The 19586-nt window shown below is 40.6% G+C and overlaps 1 long non-coding RNA gene and 1 pseudogene across 1 annotated transcript; both read right to left on the reverse strand.

Moving 5' to 3' along the window:
* Nucleotides 1–2235: 2235 nt before the first annotated feature.
* LOC148789369 (uncharacterized) lies at nt 2236–7979 on the reverse strand. Its single transcript, XR_016067900.1, has 2 exons — nt 7873–7979; nt 2236–2559 (listed from the first exon to the last, which is right to left on the reverse strand). It is a non-coding gene; the product is annotated as an uncharacterized LOC148789369 (long non-coding RNA).
* A 2580-nt stretch (nt 7980–10559) lies between these two features.
* Nucleotides 10560–13649, reverse strand: LOC110012137 (ARF guanine-nucleotide exchange factor GNOM pseudogene; annotated as a pseudogene).
* Nucleotides 13650–19586: the final 5937 nt, after the last annotated feature.

A 19586-nucleotide genomic window follows, 5' to 3' on the forward strand; every position in this document is an offset into this window, starting at 1 on the left:
ATCTCTGCATGTATCGCTCTACGTAGAGGCATATAGGACTACTATATGCGTGAATCTGGTATCAGGATTACGTTGGCACCATAAAGTATTTCGACAAGCTCTATCTAATTACCCCCATACCGTATTCGGGTGCTTGTCACCTATTACATCAAGTGTACTGAACCCTATAATAACCCAAGTCACATAAATAGCTACATATGAAAGCCTTTCTAAAGTCCTCAATCTTCCGCATCAGTCTCGGAGTCCCAGTCTTTTCCTATTGTAGTAGAATTTAGTTAAAATCACCAATGCATAGCCAAAGGGCATGAGACTGACTACTTAAACAAACTAATTTCTCCCACACTTCTCTCCTACGTGACGCATCCGACTTCCCATAGTAGCCCGTGAATCTCCAGTTTGCTGCTAAGTTTCCATCCAGAGTATTTATGTCAATGTGATGAGTGGAGAAAAATCGTAACTGCACCACCACCTCTTTCTTCCAAAATAGCACCAACCCTCCTGATAAGAACACGAACTGAGATCCCCATTCATGATCACACTCGACAAGTTTTCGAACTATCAGCGCGGACGCCAAACCCCGACAGTTCCATAATAACATACCTATTTTTCCCATATTCATTTTTAAACAAATCCACGATCTTCCAGTATATCATATTGTTCAGTACCGTCCAACAGATTTAACTTCTTCATAGGTTGCTCACCCATCCCTGCCTCTCTCTTTCTCTTCTGAACACCCCCAATCCTCACCTTACCACCTCTCCCCTGATGCCCACTCTCCCGCCGCCCACCCCTCAAATTGCTACCCCAGCCATAAATGCTATATGCACGGCCACTAACTCCTTTCCCACAACCCCATCCATTGTCTACTTGTCCCCCTTCCCCCCATCAGAGGAGTAGATTTGGATTGAAGAGTTCCATCTGTCGAGAGGAGAGCATTTATGAGAGGTTGGAGTTCTTAACCGTCAAGAAATCCACGCTGGTTCTACTCCCTTCTTCAAAACTAAGATTTTCGTTGACTTTGGGACATCGCTTGAACAGGAAGAGGCTCCAACTGTGATAGGAAAGAAGACCCCCCTCCGAAAAAAATACAACCCCTCCAAGCGTGACTCTGTTAATGATTAGGGTGATATGGGACTTGGATTTAAACATTGCATCCCCCCTTGTTAGCTTGTTGCAAGCTGAAAAAACTCAGTGGGTTGTGGGTCCACGAAAGCTACATTATCAGGCCTGGGCTCGCCTCCCGTTTTGGGCTCGGCAATAAGTTTGAGCATAGTAGGGCTATTTGTATTAATCATGTTATTGGGCCAAATTACCAACTTGGACTGGGTAACTTTGGCCCAAGACCCACTCTGAACACTTGTAATGTCAATCCCCCAGCCACCTATCTCAATTGCCCCATCTCTTCTATATGGCCCAATAGGCACATCATGTGTCCCCATGTTAGTTATCAGCCTAGATGAAAACATATTGCCTCCCACGTGCCCACTCGTATTTCTGCTTCCATCCCCCTGAATTCCTGCTACCACCCTCTCTGATTCACCCTCCTCCGCCGACCGTCTATCCTCAGCCTCGTCATTCTCATACCAATCTGCCTAGCAACCTCCACCTGCACCTCTATTACCATCATTCAAGATAGTCGGCCCATGCCCCCTCCACCCCCTAGACTATTTTAATACCCCCACCCCCCCCCCCCCCAACTGACCATCCCCACACCCTCTCCCCCACCCTTGCCAGTTGGTCGAACCCCTTGGTTTCCCAAAGCCAGGCTCCATATTGAGGCTCTCCCCCTCCCTCTCCTCTATCCAATACTTCTAGTCGAGCTCCACAATCTCTCATTCTATGTCCCAAGACACCACAAGCATAACAAAAAGTAGTTAACTTTTCGTAGATAGACGACGCCATAAGCTCATCTCTTCCCGGCAGTCGAAGTTGAAGAACCATCTTTTAAGGTTTTCGAACATCTAAAGATACCGTAACACGCATATTTTACCCCACACCGACTACGGCTGTGTGTGAACAAAATCAATAACGGTACCTAAGCGAGCACCTATCACTTCTGCTACCTCTCTCGTCATCATGCAAAATGGTAAATCGTGGATGTGTACTCGAAATGGGGAATGTAATAGATCAACTTGCAGCGGGTTGTCCTCTATCTTAGCATAGTTCAGAATGATCAGATTCCGATAAAAAATCCACAAGCATTTGTGCAAGTCTTTCTCCCGATCAACCAAATGATTAACGTAAATCAAAAACCTATTATCGGTTAGCAATTTCAATGTTAACCCTCTCACTGGTCACAAAAAATTCATGAGTGTCATGCGAAGCACGTCAAACCGATATAGTCGAGGAGCCAGCAAACGCCCGACTACTAAGAAGCCTTCTACTATCACATCTCCTGTCCATGCCTCCTGAGATAATGCGAAACCCCCTTCCTCCTCCTCCGTCAGTATCAGCGAGCGACCCTAACGTTTAGCCATGACCCAAATCAGAGAGCGAGGTTTGTCACCACTCCGCCACAAGAAACCCATGATGGAATACCTGAGGTCCTGCCCCCAGTCCCTACAACGAAAACCAGCGCAAGCCAATGAACAAAGAAAAAACACTAACAAAAGAAGCAAAAGAAAATAGCGAAAGAGAAAAATTTTGGATACGACTCAGCCGCCTCGGCTACCATAGAGGCAAGAACTAGCCAATAGGCAATCCTTAAAAGTAGCGTAGATCGATAGAGCAAAATTGATGAAAGTGCGTCATTGTACCCTCGCTCCAGTAGCAATACAATCAGGCAACTCTCTAAAAAAAAAATACGACCAACAGACCTAACCTCTAATCTCTCATAAGAGAGAAAAACACACAAACCTTCTCAGATGAGAGAAAAACTTATAGTTGTAGAGACTAAAACATTTAACTTCACTTGAAAATGTTGCCAGGGCACATCAATGTGTAATTTGTCAGAATATCCTTTTGTAGTACTCTATATATATATGGATATATATTACGCATAATTCACTGATCCAAATGACCCTACATGAATAATGCCAAAGTTCATTCTTGAACATCAAAAAGGATTAAGTTATACGGTCGTTGAGCTTGAAAATTCCTAAATAATGTGAGGTAGCTTGATTCTTTGTTTAAGTTCTATTTGTTTGTTTACCATCCCAAATTTAATTGAAGAATTAATTTTTATTATTCTCAAAATATATGGAGAGTGAAATTAATGTAATAATTTGTCAACTTTTTCAGTGGGCTGCAAATTGACTAGCAGAAGTACGGATTGAAGCTAGCCTTTTTCAGGTTTTTTTGAAGCTTTATTGAGTTCTCGATTGCAAAGGATTGTAGTTTTTTCGCTTTTATTCTTTACATGTCTTTGTTAGGGGAATATATTTTTTTTTTCTTTTGGGTACAATTTAGGGGTTTTCATTATTGTATATTATACGTTATTTAATTGGCGTCAAGTTCCATAGATTAACATATCCAATTCATACTTTATGTGGCTATGCAAGTATAGGGATAAATATTTGAATTATTGTTGTAAAAATCCCTATAAATTAATGCTTTAGACTTGCTTCACATGTAGAAAATAGGAAAATCAAAATATCAATGCACGATTTACAAGTTGCATTTGCTGAAACTAAACGTAAAAAAGAAATATATGAAATTCATGAGAATGACATAAGGCAAACAATGAGTAATGGAGAGCGAGAAAGTTATCTTACAAGAAAGCTCTAAAAGGGATTTATGCTTTATTAATAGTATAAATTTATAATTTTTTATAATTTCAATAATGTTGGTAGAAATTAGTATAAATTATACTAATTAATAAACATGTTCTCTATTTTTTAAAACTTTTAATTTTAGTGTAGATACTTTGTGTAGCACCCCCTTCGCTACAAGGGCTATATCTACCCTAAACATCATACTTATGGTAATCCCTGTGTTTATATATAAATTTGTGCATAATCATCTAATCAATTTGCATACGTAATCCCAATACGTCATAACAGGCATAATCAACCCAGAACATCATATATACATATCAAACACCACAAGTAATCCATCACAATTAATCCCCATGCTTACGTTCTCTCTATACAAACAAAATATGATTTATACTCTAACTGACAAAGAGGAGAAAACTGCATACTGGCCCGACCTGCCTGAGTATAGCGCGTAGACCTAGCCTTCAACAGTCAAACACCTCAAAGTCTACTCTTGAAAGAAAATGTCAGCATAGGAATGAGCCTGCCACTTAGTAAGTAAATAACTAGCCCTATCTATATATGTATATCAAACACAGCTCAAATAAGATAAGTAGGTAACATGCATGAAATACAGTCAATTAAATTCCAACATAATCAGCTGTAGTACATCACACAGCTATCTCACAATAAGATAATCAATTAAACTTTCTTTTTCCTAGTTGCTTATCAGAAGGCGATATCATGTTTTTTCCCATCAACTCAATCTCACCGTAATATAAATTTTAAGTTGAATCCCCTTGACAGCCGGCTCATCAATCTCTTTCGCACATAGCTCTTTCAGCCGAACCACCACCACCAACAGACAGCACGTCACCGCCTCCGTCGGGGCGGCGCGGCACCAGTCGCAGGTCGGAAAATCTTGCCGGCGCGTCTCAAGACACGGCCACCACCGTCAGACTTGCCTCATTGAGCTCTGTCCAACCATGGTGCGCGTTGCCTGAAAATTGCACGGACGCGCCGGCATGGCCACCTCGAAAGTTGTTGTTTTCGCCCCCAAAATCACCGGAACTTCTCTCTAAGATTCTGGCGCCGTCCCGGCGAGTCGCCGGCCACCATCCGAACCGCCTTGCTGAGTAGAACAATTCCCCTCAATCAAATTTGTGATTGGACCACGATTTGTGACTGGCTTTTGGATCGACCGGCACGAAATAAATCTCGTCGATTCGCCAGTGATAGGATGACCCACGATCGCGGATGGGTACCATTAGAATCGCGTGCTCATTGCGGTTCTAATGGTACAAGTTTCATGAATTTTCATGAGCTAGGCGCACAAATACGTCCATTTGAAGCTATCGATCGTCGTCCGCCCGCGAACGCACATTCTGCCGTCGTTTTCTCCACCGTCACGCTGACCCACGATCGCGGACCACCACCGTTCTCTTCCTCTTGTCACTGCGTGTCCGACGGCCGTTCGCTGCCGGAGCACCACCACTAGAATTGCCTCTTCATGGCGGAGCTTCCCATCCGCCATCAGAGACTCGACAGCAACTACAACAGCAACGACAGCAACGAGCGCTCCTCCTATTTAGCAAGTTGACTCCAGTGTGATCGAGTTGACCCGGTCAACTCAGCCGGTCAAGCCTTTAGTTTAGGAACAACAATGTACAACTCAGTATCCGACGCAAAATCCTCCAAAAAGAACGTTTGCTGAAGTTGTTGCACCCTCAAAAACCCTACAATCGACCTCCCACAAATATTTTCTTGCAGACTCAGCACCGCCCTCAATCGGTGCAGTCTTGACTGGTGAGAAAGGTCCAACATTGGTGTTCACAGATGCGGAGACTGAAGCTCTTGCAGCTCCCTTCCGATTTGCACTCATTCAAAATTTCTCGCATGGAACACCTTCATTCAGCAGCCTGCACAAACTCATTGCTGGAACTGGCCTTAAAAGTAATTTCTCGGTTAGTATACTTAATAGCAAACATGCCTTAATTTCACTTTCTGGTGAAGCAGATTACTCTCGCCTGTGGCTCCGCCGTATATGATATATTTAGGGGTACCTAATGCGTGTATTCAAGTGGACCCCTACATTCACGCCGTCACAAGAGTCGTCAATTGTTCAAGTTTGGGTTAGTTTTCCGAACTGCCAGCACATCTGTTCCACAAGGATGTCCTATTCACAGTGGCTAGCATGAGTGGAACCCCTCTGCAGTCTGACGATAGTACGCTCAATCAATCCAAGCTCTCTAAGGTACGGACATGTATCGAATTGGACTTTCTCAAGCCACGCCTTGAGGAGTTCAAAATTCAGATTTTTGGAGAGACTATTGTGCAGCGAAATGAATACGAGCAAATCCCACACTACTGCTCTTTGTGCAAACATGTTGGGCATCGGGATTCGGAGTGCTACTTGAAAGGCAATGCACCCAAACCACACCTCCCCGAAAACCGAGCAAACAGGTGGTTGAAGCGATGGAACGAGATATAGCACTAACTAGGCAAACAGGTGAATGCTCAAAGACGGTGGACCGAGCAGAACAATTTCAGATAACAAAAAATGACAGGTACCACACTGAATATAGAACTGACTATGTGGCTAGTGTTGATTCCATTTTTATTTTTGAAAATGCGGCGAGCAAATTAAAGGATCACATGATTGTGCATGAAAATGTTGTCTCTATTGATGTTGCTGACACTACCTGTGATAATGATAAAATGGGGGATGAGAATTTGGAGTATAAAGTGGCTGACGGAAATTGGACACATGTGGAAAATGCTATCATGCTACTCGAACAGAATACAGAGGAGGATCAGAATTCAGAAGAGGGAGAGATTATGGACAGCAATGCCAGGCCTTTGAAAATTTGCGACCCGATCTGCTTGACCAATCGCAACCCAGTTGATACAGAATCCGCAGAGCAGCTGTTACAGGAGCTAGCCACTCCGACCAGACTGCCCAAAAATCAATTCCCTATGAAAGAGCAATCGGATTACCTGTTCAAGAATTCGAAGGAGAAAAACCGAGTGATGAAACAAAGGAGCAACTCTTGTGGTCCAAGAATTCGGACAAGACGAATCAAAAAAAGATGGCAGTAGAAATACAAAACATAATGTCGCTGGAAGAAATTGTTACAATGTAAAGGAATAGTACTTCTCCGTTTATGATTTTGTTGCAGTAATGATTAGCGATGACTATTAGTTTAATTTCAATGAAAAAGGGACGGGGACCCCGAAAAGCTTCCCCCACCTTCGGGTGTTAAAAAAAAAAATACATCAAGGAGTATTCACACCAACAATTATATTCAATTTCCACCACTCCCTCATTTCCATATATTACCATTATTGTAAGAAACTAGTAACGTAAAACAATATATTAACATATTCTCATTTCAAACATCCACAATACATCAAACAACAAACATAATATTTCAACGCATATTCTCATTCCACGTACACAATATCGTCAATCAAATCAAATCATCCATCACTCGTATACATTCAAATAAATCAATGTCAGCATTAACCACACATTCATATAACAGTAAAACCACAAATAAAGGGAATATATATAGATAATATTAATTATTTACCTACCTCGACCTTACAACGCTTTTATCTATCCAATAGGTAGTGGTTCAGTGTTTTCACTTTACCCACGTATCCTATAATGAGTTATACCACATACAGTTAATATATCGAGAATATCGTAATTTGTTTTTAAATATAATATTTAGTATTATTCGTACAATTTCTAATAATTCTTTAATATTCAATTTCTATCGAAATACAAATCTTTATTTTTCCTCTTTATTAAGATACCATTTATTAAATATAATTTTTGGAATATTTCTATGAATTTTCCATCAATTTTTCGCTATTATACAATTTAATAGAACAATAATACATAAAATTGCGTATTTGGTTAATAATTCCGATGAAATTGTATGAATTAGCTATAGTAATATTCAAATCTAATAAATTTAATAATCTAATAGACCAACGATATCATTTTTATATTCAATTTGATATTTAATTTGACATTATTTTAAATAGCCAAATTTGTAAAATATTTCGATTAAATAATACATCGCTCAATATAAATAATATTTAATACATAGACTAATTAAGTAATATAATTATATAAATTAATAAAAATTAAAATGACAGCTCATACCTCTGTTTCTTTCTCTTTCTTTTCGCTGAAATTGTGCGTGTGTTGTGTGTATAGCAAGAACAACAACAAAACAAAAGAAAAGAAAAGGAAAGAGAGGGTGAGGCGGTGGGAGGTGGGCCACAGCCCACTCTCAACTCTTTCTCTACTCTTTTCAATATATATATATATATGTATATATATATATATGTATATATTGTGAGATATATATCTTATTACTAATATATATATGACATTATTATCATTATTATTATTTATTGATATATAATAATATTATTATTTTATTTATTTAATTAGACTTTTCTCAAAATATCCATCACATCCCTCCTAAATTTTCTTAATTAATATAAGTTATCCTCAAATATTATAATGAACTCCAATTTAATCCGTTCAAGTTTTATTATATTCCAATTATGACCTATAATTTATTTATCAATTAACTAAGTTTCATAAAAATTTATCAATTAATCCCCCAATTAGATATTATAATCTTTTGGGGCGTCACACTTCGTTTCATAGGCAAATATCCTATTTGAATTAAATATAAGTGAATTTTACAATAAAACAAAAATGTGTGATGTGAGTCATTAATTTCACGTTTATATCACAAATATCCCATTTTAGTTTGATTTAGTGGTGCTACTTTAAAAAGTAGCAACATATACACATCGAATACATTGGCTTAATTTTTTAAATTTAAAATTATAAATAATTATCAAATTTATTATGAAATAATTTTGTTTTTACCTAAGTAAAACCAAAATAAATAAAATAATTAAAAATAAAATAAACAAGAGATGGAAAAATAATATTTTAAATAAAAAAACTGTGATGAGGGATAAGGGAGGATAACATTAAATATTTAGTAGATTAGTGTTTTTATATTGAATAAAAGAAACTGTTTTTTATGGTGTGCGATGGTTACTAATTTATATAAGTTTAAAGCTATTGAAATTCCTTTCAAATTGATCTTTTAAATTTTTGTATTTTAATCTAAATTTTTTATACTACAAAAGAATGAAGAGAGAGAGAGAGAGGGGGAGGGAGAGAGAGAGAGGGAGGGAGAGAGAGAGAGAGAGAGAGAGATCACCTAACAAATGAAAACTTGAGTATGAAGAAGTAAAGAACTTGTGTGTAAAGAATTTTGATCTCCAATAACTTTATTTTCTTTTTCTGTTTTTCCTTCAAGAAATATAAAATCATAGGGTTTTTTCTTTTTTATAATTTGACAGCTGAAGTCTAAAGTTTATAAAAGTAGGCTTTGCAATATGCACATTTGACAACTTATGTACTTTGGACTTCTACAAATTAAATATTTAGATCTTTTTAACAACCAATTAATTTTATCAAATTATTTTATATACATAATTTTAAAAAATTAAATAATATTTAACGGGTTTGAAATTTTGCCATTTTTTAGTACCACCAAACTCATTCCAATAATTGTCGTGTAATTTTACTCTAAATTCAAAATTATGATTTGCTCAGTAAATTGTGATAAACAATTTGACTCCGTTTGATTCTGGCAGTTTAAGCGGTTTTGAAATTGCTTTTATCACCCCTAATATTTTAGATTTACAATTTGTTTGTAATATAAACCATACTTCCACTAGTCCCTTGGTGTGTGCAAGACTATCCCATACACTCAAGTACTTTGTAGGACAAAGTCTTTTTATGCAATTGAGGCCAAGGTGGTTTAGTGTTTCAAAATATACCTAAGTTCGATTTCTCTCTTATTAGAAACTATTCAACCATGATCCTTTTTGAAAGAATTTCACTGAATGAGAATTCCATTTTCATTTAAATAATCAAGACTCCTACTAAAAATTATCATGTACCTTTTTTTTTTTTTAATCTCCCATAAAAAGCATGTAGAAAAAGCATATTATACTAGAAGAATAAGTATTCGTAGCCCAAAGTTCAATGATTTCTTATTTTAAAAAAATAGTTTATGTTTGGTGATATTTGGGATTTATGATTCTCTTTGCCTTTGTGCACATTAATGGTTCTGCCTACACGAAAAAATCCATACTCACTTGCACTATTATCATAATCATAGAATCTTATTTTCGGATTCAAGACCGTCCACGAGGTTCTTAGACATGTAGAAGTCGAATCGCTTGTTGATGTCATTTGTTTTAAATTGGAAATTGGATTTAAGTGCTTTTTAGAAGAGAGAAAATGGTGGAGGAACTCTAATTTATGATTTTTTTCCTATTTTGTGTGAGGTTATGTATATATTTTCCCCTAAATACGTATCATGTGAAAGGCACATGCCTCTTTAACGACCATTAACGTATTCTGTCAACGATTTGACATTGAAACCAAAACTAAGACAAAACAAATGAGATCAGAAATGAAGGGTGCCTAATATATGAGATCAAAATGAGATTCTCTTAGGTAGTATATATAATTTTTCAAATAATGCAAAAATAATTGTAATTATAACAAACCTCACGAGAACACCTTGTAAATGACCCTTTTGTCCAAACGATTTCAAACTTTTGAATTTTGAATTTTACTATACTTTATAGCATTGTAATAAATTTCCAAACTATTTAAAGAGTACCCGTTTTAAAATTTTTACTCCAAATTCTTCCATTCAAATATAGCCTTAAAGCAATTTCAGAACATGATTCAGTAGTCAACGCCATTTCATAGTCGAGCAGCATGAACTCAAACAAAGAAGCTTCCGCTGTCCTGGGACAAACTACAATATACTCGTCATAAAGGTTAGAAGTTCAAATTCTGTACAATATAAGCACGATGCTACAGTCTCCGCAAAGAACCCACTCAACTTCCTCCTCCGTCATCATTCAAGCCAATGTTGTCGTCTTGTATTCTCAGAAAACAAAATTCAAAGTGGTTCCTATATGGTAAAGCACTCGTAAAAGATACAGACAGGGGAAACTTCAACCTACCAGCTATACTAATCTAATGGGCAAGTTTCACTTTGGAAAGTGGAAGAAGGGTAGGGGCACAATAAACATAAGCTGATGTTGTCTGCCCATCATCTCATCTCAGGTTATCTGCTCGTTTGGCTATTCGTTTTGGGCAGAAGTTTCATTAGAAATAGGACTTGTACCACCATCGGATTGATCAGACTGTAGAGCCTCTGAATCTTGATTAGGGAACACTTCCGATTGTAGAGATGGGAATATCTTATTCACATGCAACCATGTTTGTTCCCACAGGTTATCTCCCCCAAGAGTACTAGTCGGAACGAGGACTCCCTTTGTCTTCATGACGAGCAGGGTGTTCTTGAGAAGTTCAGGGACTAACTCCTGAAGTTTCTCACCCCTTTTAACTTTCAGCTTCATATACTTTTCCGTCCGACCAATCACATTACGCCACAATTTGCAGAAGCTTGTCAATTGCGATAGCTCCTGGAGTAAATGTAAGAACAATTTTGTGAACAATTTCAAGGCAAGAACAAGTGTCCTTTCTATGTTCCGGTATTCTTTTTGAGTTTGAAGGTTCCCTTGCGCAATTTCAGCCAAATCATCGAGCATTGTGAATATAACCATTTCAAAGCACCGAGGCCAGAAGCCAAGAGGAGGTGAATCTCATCTACTCCTGTTAGGCACATCTGAAGTGATAGAAGAGTATGGTTTCTGACTTCTTCTCTCTGGTCCAAACAGACTTTTCTTAATCCCTGGACAAGCCTCAGCCACATCTCCCCTATATCCTGGCACAATTTTGCAGCTTCTGCTTCTGCCATAGCTTCTCTAGCATCTTGGGCCCACCGTACCAAACAAGCAACAGACCCTGCCATAAGATCCACAGCATGGACAGATCTATCAGTCTGTCCGACACGAGATTCTGCAAATTGCCTCGCTGCATCTACACAAAGTACGAAATTAGCTGGAGACAGGTGGGCTCCATCAGCCATTATAAATGAGAGGGCTTCAAATCCTGATTCAGAAGCATCTGGGTGCCTAGCTGTGATAGAGAGTAGAGAAGCAATGGTTCGCCATCCCATTGGAGTCCGAATATGAGTGGCATTTGCTTTCACCAAGCGGCTGACCTCCTGAGTGATCTGCTCACAGTATTGGTCAGCAACTCGTGCATCAAGCTTGAGAACCAGTTGCAATGATCTCAAAAGTTCATCAGCCAAGTTCTCCTTATATGGCAACAGCCGCTGGCATATACGAAGAAGTCAACGGCCTTCTCAACTAAGGCACAAGTCACAACTGTTGATTGAACTATATTAGCTATGTGCTCATAAACACCCTGCCAGAGAAGTCCAATTCTGTCACGGTTGTTCAGTGTAATCGCGATTAGCAATTCCAAGCAGAAAACTGCAGTGTCCTCATCCTCAGGCAATGTATTACCCTTCGGAGGTCGGCCAGCAGCCCATATGAGTGCCCGTGCGAGCTGTAATAATGAATCAGCTCGCAGGAACTTGCTTTCTGTAAAAATGCTGTCAATATGGCACTTCTGAATTGTCTGAAGCGTGCGTTGATGAGCAGCCAGTTGTTGTTTAGTAGGTTGTGACCTTCAGTATCCAGAGATAAGAGCTTGCTGAATCGGCCCATCAGACCAGATGATCGCCTAGGGTTACCAATTGCTTGCATATGAGCAGAAGACAGTGAGTTTGTAAGAGGCTACCCATGTCCAGGATCAGATGACATCTCTGAATCATCAGCTGCATCACTGGCCACCCGAGCAGGTAGAAGGCCAAGCTTGTGCAATCTTAAGATGCAGTCAAGAATATTTCTCCAACCAGTACGAATAAAATCACCGTACCTATTTGCGATAGTGAAAATACTAACAGTTGCCATTCTAGCTTTTGCATCATCACTGAAGGCTAGAACAGGCTCCTCAACAGATTAGGGATTCAACAATGTTGTGAACTTACACAGAGAGACTACAAGTTCATCCAAAACATCTTCAAGATGATGACATGCAGATATCTTTGCAACAGCCAAGAATCCATCAATACATGTTTGGTAAACATCCTCATATTCTGCATGATCAAATACCACAGAGATGGCAGCAATCGTTGGACCAGACATGATAGCGAACATGTCATGGTCAAGGTAGGCTCTGGAATCAGCTACGATGTATGGAGAAGTCTTTTTAGACTTATGCATCAAATCAATCCATCGGCTAGGAGTCATTTCAGCCAAACCAGCACCTTGTTCGGGTGTGGTGCGAATCTCATTCTTGCAGATTGAGTAATACAGTTCAGAGAGGAACTCACGCGGGAGCTCGTTACCTCCATTAATGTGCCGGTTATTCCTAATGAAATCCTCTTCAGTCATCTTCTTCTTCACCTGTACATTATGTTGATCCGTGTTAAGCATTATGAGGGAATAAGACAACAAGAGAGCAGCATCTTTATTGGCTAAAATCTATGGTGATTGCTCATAATATCTCTCTGAGAATGCCTCTAGCATCCTTTGTATCTTCTGAGATTCTCCAGGCAGTCGAAAAGTCTTCAGAAAGAGCCTCAATGCAGTATCAAGGTTCATATCCTGAAAATCAAAAGTTCCAGCAAATTCATGTAGAACCTGAACGCAAAATTCATCATGGTTTCCAAGAAAATCTCCAACAAGATTTTTATTTAGTCCAGCAGTATAGCAGAAAAAACAAGCCACACTCTGCGGATCAAGCTTTTCAGGCAACAGATGTGTTCCTTGAAGAAACTCTAGTCCTTTCTTAGGATCCCGGTTGAAGTGATCAGCTCCAATCATCTACCTTCTCTTGATATACTTCCTTCTCCGAACAAAAGGCACCCAGTGATCAGGATCACCATAATTCTCGCATTTCACCATCCAAAATGGAGTATACTCCGTTCAAAAACAACTGATCCATTGCCCATCCTCTCAGCCATTCCCTGAATCACAGCAATCAGACCATCTAATGCAAGAATGTGCATACTTGACAAAGGACAATTCACTGGAAAAGCGCTCTTTGACAATAAATTGGTAAGTTCTTCAAACACATTACCACAAGTTATATCACAGTCTAAATTTGTGTACATTTCCACCATGAAGGTTTTCTAACTACAAAAATCAACTAGGGCCTCCATTGCAACCTCCTGCTGCTGGTATGAAGCCCCAAATCGACTTTGTGCAAGTCTCAATATCACACAGGAAAAGAAAGCTTCAAGCTGAAGCTGAAGCTCGGTGCACAAATGCTGATATAAGTTGAGGACAATGCTACAGACCATAGAGAGAATCAAGGGACTCATTTACAGCCCAAACTGCATGAGGTTACGGAACAATTCATCCTGTACCAAATTCAACAATCTAGGATGATAGCGAATAGTGGGGCCACCTAATTCAATTGCTGAGTTAATCAAACCTAAGGCAAAGGGCCGTGTACAGGCTGGGAAGATTCTGACAGCTAACTTGAAGGGCAGGCCAACATTTGAAGCAGACGACCAATCTGCACTGATATATCTGCTGATCTCAAGAAAAGATGAATGGATGGATAAGGTGTTTCTTGAGAATTCATACTACTTGCACGGGTACTGGGTGGGGTTAGTTGATCGGTATGAAGAGTATATTGAAAGGTATCACCCAGGCTTGGGAGACGAGAGATGGCCGTTTGTGACTCATTTTGTGGGATGTAAACCGTGTGGGGGTTATGGGGATTATTCGCTTGAGAGGTGTTTACAGAGCATGGAGAAAGCTTTCAATTTCGCTGATAATCAGTTGCTGAGATCATACGGTTTTAGCCATAGAGGGCTATTGAGTCCTAATGTCAAAAGGATCAGAAATGAAACAACTAGGCCTTTGGAAGTTACTCATAACATTAACATAAGAACTTCAATGCACAGAAGCAGTATGTCTGAGAAATAGTATCAACCTCTGCCTCGACATTTGAAACGTAGAGGTTCTTGTAGTTGTTAAGTTGTGAAGGTTGATTTGAAGAAGAAAAGAATAATCTGATTCAACTTAGAAATCTCAAGTTGAGTTGGAGAAGGATAACCCGATTCAAAGTTGAGTTGGAGAAGGATAACCCGATTCAACTTAGAAATCCCAAGTTGAGTTGGAAAAAGGATAAGTCATGGCTATATATATATATACTACTCTTATTAGCATTATAGAATAGAGTAGAGTAGAATAGAGTAGAGTAGAATAGAGTAGAGTAGAATAGAGTAGAGAGAAAAGAAAGAGTTGAGACGAGGGTGAGTGTTGTCTTTCACGTGTGGTGAAGACTTGCATACAAGTGTGTGTGTGTTGTACTCCTCAAATTTCCTCCTCTTTGAGTATTTTCTCCTGGCTTGGTATCGCCCCCAGACGTAGGATTTATATCCAAACTGGGTTAACAAATTCGTGTGTCTTTTATTGCCTTCATATTCCACCTGTTATCCATCTTAACCCGATCCATTTCCTAACAACTGGTATCAAGAGCCTGGTTCAAGGAGTTAAGATGGAGGGAAAGTTTCCAGTCGAACGGTTCAATGATTCCGACTTTGGGTTTTGGCGTATGCAGATGGAGGCCTACCTGTACGGGAAGGACCTATACGAACCACTTGCAGAGAAGTCCGAGAAGACGAGTGATGAAGAATGGAAAGTGCTCGATCGAAATGCGATGAGCGCAATAATCCTGTCGCTCTCTCGGAATGTCGCCTATCATGTGAAGGGAGCGAAGAGCACGAAGGAAGTCCTACAGACTCTTGCCGATATGTACGAGAAACCCTCAGCAATGAACAAGGTCATGCTGATGAAGAAACTATTCAGGTTGCAGATGGAGGAGAGGAAGTCGGTGGCCGATCACCTCAATGACTTCAACCAACTCACGACACAGCTGGCATCTGTGGATATCGTGTTTGACGATGAGGTAAAAGCGTTAATTTTGCTCTCATCTTTACCTGACAGTTGGGATGTGGTTGTTACTTTGGTAAGCACTTCGTCTGGGAAGGAGAAGATGAAGTTCGACAACATCAGGGACATGATGTTGAACAAGGAAACCCGTAGAAAGCAAACGGGTGGATCATCTGGCTCTGCACTACATACAGAGTCCAGAGGGAGACCTGACACACGGGGTAAATACCATGGAAGGTCAAGGTCCAGGGGGAAGAACAAGGGCAAGAAGGAGATGGTGTGCTGGAACTGCGAGAAGTCCGGACACATGAAAAGCGAATGTCGGGCGCCAAAGAAGGAAAAGGAGGGCCGAACAGCAAATGCCGCGACGGAAGAGATCACGGATGCACTCTTGTTGAGTGTGAGCAGTTCTTCCAATGATTGGGTTGTGGATTCAGGGGCCTCATTCCACTCATGCAGCAACAAAGACATCATGGAGCCATACACCTCAGGTGATTTTGGCTTAGTTTATCTTGCAGATAACAAACCCCTCAAGATTGTAGGAAAGGGAGATGCGGATCAAATCAACGAATGGGTCATGCTGGACCCTACATGATGTGGGACACATACCAGGACTGAAGAGGAACTTGATCTCAGTCGGACAGCTGGATAGTGATGGATTCCACACGACGTTTGGAGACGCGAAGTGGAAGATCAGTCGGGGAGCAATGACTTTGGCACGAGGACTAAAGTCGGGAACGCTCTACATGGTGGGAGGATCGAGTTCAAACATCCCCTTTGCAGGAACTGTATCGCAGGCTAACCTGTGGCACAATCGCTTGGGCCACATGAGCGAGAAAGGAATGAACGTGCTGAAGTCGAAAGGATGGTTGCCCGAGTTAAAATCGGTGGAGGTGGGTCATTGTGAAAACTGCGTGTTCGGAAAGCAGAAGCGGGTGAGCTTCTTGACCACAGGAAGAACTCCGAGGAAAGAAAAGTTGGAGCTTGTTCACACCGATTTGTGGGGGCCAGCACCAGTGTCATCTCTTGGTGGATCAACGTACTACATGACATTCGTCGATGACTCCACTAGAAAGGTATGGGTGTATTTCTTAAAAAGAAAATTTGATGCCTTTGATACATTCAGGAGATGGAGGGCACTAGTGGAAAATGAGACAGGTCTACAAGTGAAATGTCTCAGATCGGATAACGGTGGCGAGTACAGCAGTGAAGGTATCAAGAATTACTGCGCCGACCATGGAATCCGAATGCAGAAAACAATCCCGGGGACACCTCAGCAAAATGGCGTTGTTGAGAGGATGAACAGAACACTGAATGAGCGTGCGAGATGCATGCGATTGAAGAGCGGACTACCAAAGATGTTTTGGGCAGATGCAGTCAACACGGCTGCTTTCTTGATCAATCGAGGGCCTTCTGTCCCGTTGAACAACAGGATACCAGAAGAGGTATGGAGTGGTAAGAAAGTGGATCTTTCTTTCTTACGTACGTTTGGTTGTTCAGCCTATATTTTGAACGATGATCGGACTAAGTTGGATGCTAAGTCGATTAAATGTACATTCATTAGGTATGGGACTGACGAATTTGGGTATAGATTCTGGGATGATCAAAATCGGAAAATAATTCGTAGCAGGAATGTTATATTCAATGAGGATGTAATGTACAACGACAGGAAGGTAAGCCCGGACGATGACAAGAAGGAAAGGGAATTTGTTGATCTCGACATTTCAAATTCCGGGATCATGAGACCAGCAGATACGGATTCAGTGGGAGTTCAGACGGATGAAACCGAACAGACGGAGATAGAGCCAGAACCAGTATTGGAGGAACCGATTACTGAAAGCAGCACACCCTTGGCACTGGGTCGAGAACCAAGGCTGAGAAGGGCCCCAGATAGGTACTCCCCCTCTCTTTATTACTTGCTGTTGTCTGATTGTGGAGAACCCGAATGTTACGCAGAGGCAGTCAATGATGTCCACAAGAGCAAGTGGGAGCTTGCGATGAACGACGAGATGAACTCGTTGAAGAAAAACAACACATGGGAATTGTGTCAGCTCCCAAAAGGAAAGAAGGCCCTACAGAACAGATGGGTCTATCGGGTAAAGGAAGAATCAGACGGGAAGAAGCGGTACAAGGCAAGACTCGTAGTAAAGGGATTCCAACAAAGATACGGTATTGACTTTACTGATGTTTTTACACCTGTTGTCAAGTTAACTACTATTCGTCTTGTGTTGAGCATGGTAGCGGCAGAGAACTTGGAGTTACAACAGATGAATGTGAAGACAGCCTTCCTACACGGGGATCTTGAGGAGGAGATATACATGGTACAACCAGAGGGGTATAATGGAGATGATCAGCAGGTGTGTCGCCTGAAGAAAAACCTGTATGGATTGAAACAGGCTCCGCGGCAGTGGTACAGGAAGTTTGACAACTTCATGCTAGAGATAGGTTTCTCTAGATGCAATGCTGATCATTGCTGCTACGTGAAGAGGTTCGATGAGTTTTTTATCATTCTACTCCTGTATGTTGATGACATGTTGATAGCAGGATCAAATGTCAAGGACATCAATAGGCTCAAGGATCAATTATCGAGAAAGTTTGACATGAAAGATCTTGGCGAAACAAGGCAGATATTGGGCATGAAAATCACAAGGGACAAAGGTATTGGTAAATTATGGTTATCTCAATCTGATTATATTGAGAAGGTATTATGCAGATTCAAGATGGAAAATGCAAAACCGGTTGGAACGCCATTGGGAAATCAGTTCAAACTATCCAACAGTGATTCGCCCCAGACTGACTCCGAACGTGCAAAGATGAGAGTCACACCGTATGCCTCAGCAATTGGGAGCCTGATGTATGCTATGATCTGTACTCGACCGGATATAGCACATGCAGTGGGAGTAGTTAGCCGTTTTATGAGCAATCCAGGAGTGATGCACTGGGAAGCTGTGAAATGGATTCTTAGGTACCTAAGGGGTACTAAGGACCGAGCATTGGTGTTTGGTAAGGGCAAGCTTACCTTGTTTGGGTTTGTTGACGTTGATTTTGCAGGGAGTGACTATGACAAAAGGAGGAGCACTACAGGATACGTGTTCACATATGGCGGTACAGCCGTATCCTGGGTCTCAAAGCTGCAGAAGGTTGTCACACTGTCCACGACGGAAGCTGAGTACGTGGCAGTTATTGAGGCAGCTAAGGAGCTCATTTGGCTGCAACACTTCTTGGGTGAATTAGGGAAACCTCAGGCAGATGTGATCCTTCATAGCGATAGCCAGAGTGCGATCCATCTGGCAAAGAATCCCGCGTTCCATTCGCGGTCAAAGCACATCGAGATCAAGTACCATTTCATCCGACAACTTCTAGAGAAGAAGGCACTGCAGCTGGAGAAGATCCAAGCAGAAAAGAATCCTGCGGACATGCTGACCAAGGCGGGTGCGATGGAGAAGTTGAAGCTGTGTACGGCTTCGACTGGCCTTGATGACTAGAGTGGACAAACCCGGCGGTACCAAGAAAGAAGTGGAGAAAAACTAATCAATCTTCAAGTGGGAGATTGTTAAGTTGTGAAGGTTGATTTGAAGAAGAAAAGAATAACCTGATTCAACTTAGAAATCCCAAGTTGAGTTGGAGAAGGATAACCCGATTCAAAGTTGAGTTGGAGAAGGATAACCCGATTCAACTTAGAAATCCCAAGTTGAGTTGGAAAAAGGATAAGTCATGGCTATATATATACTACTCTTATTAGCATTGTAGAATAGAGTAGAGTAGAATAGAGTAGAGTAAAATAGAGTAGAGAGAAAAGAAAGAGTTGAGACGAGGGTGAGTGTTGTCTTTCACGTGTGGTGAAGACTTGCATACAAGTGTGTGTGTGTTGTACTCCTCAAATTTCCTCCTCTTTGAGTGTTTTCTCCTGGCTTGGTATCGCCCCCAAACGTAGGA

Source organism: Sesamum indicum, linkage group LG1 (genome assembly GCF_026168435.1).
Source record: "Sesamum indicum cultivar Baizhima isolate 11 linkage group LG1, ASM2616843v1, whole genome shotgun sequence".
NCBI classification, from domain to species: Eukaryota; Viridiplantae; Streptophyta; class Magnoliopsida; order Lamiales; family Pedaliaceae; genus Sesamum; species Sesamum indicum.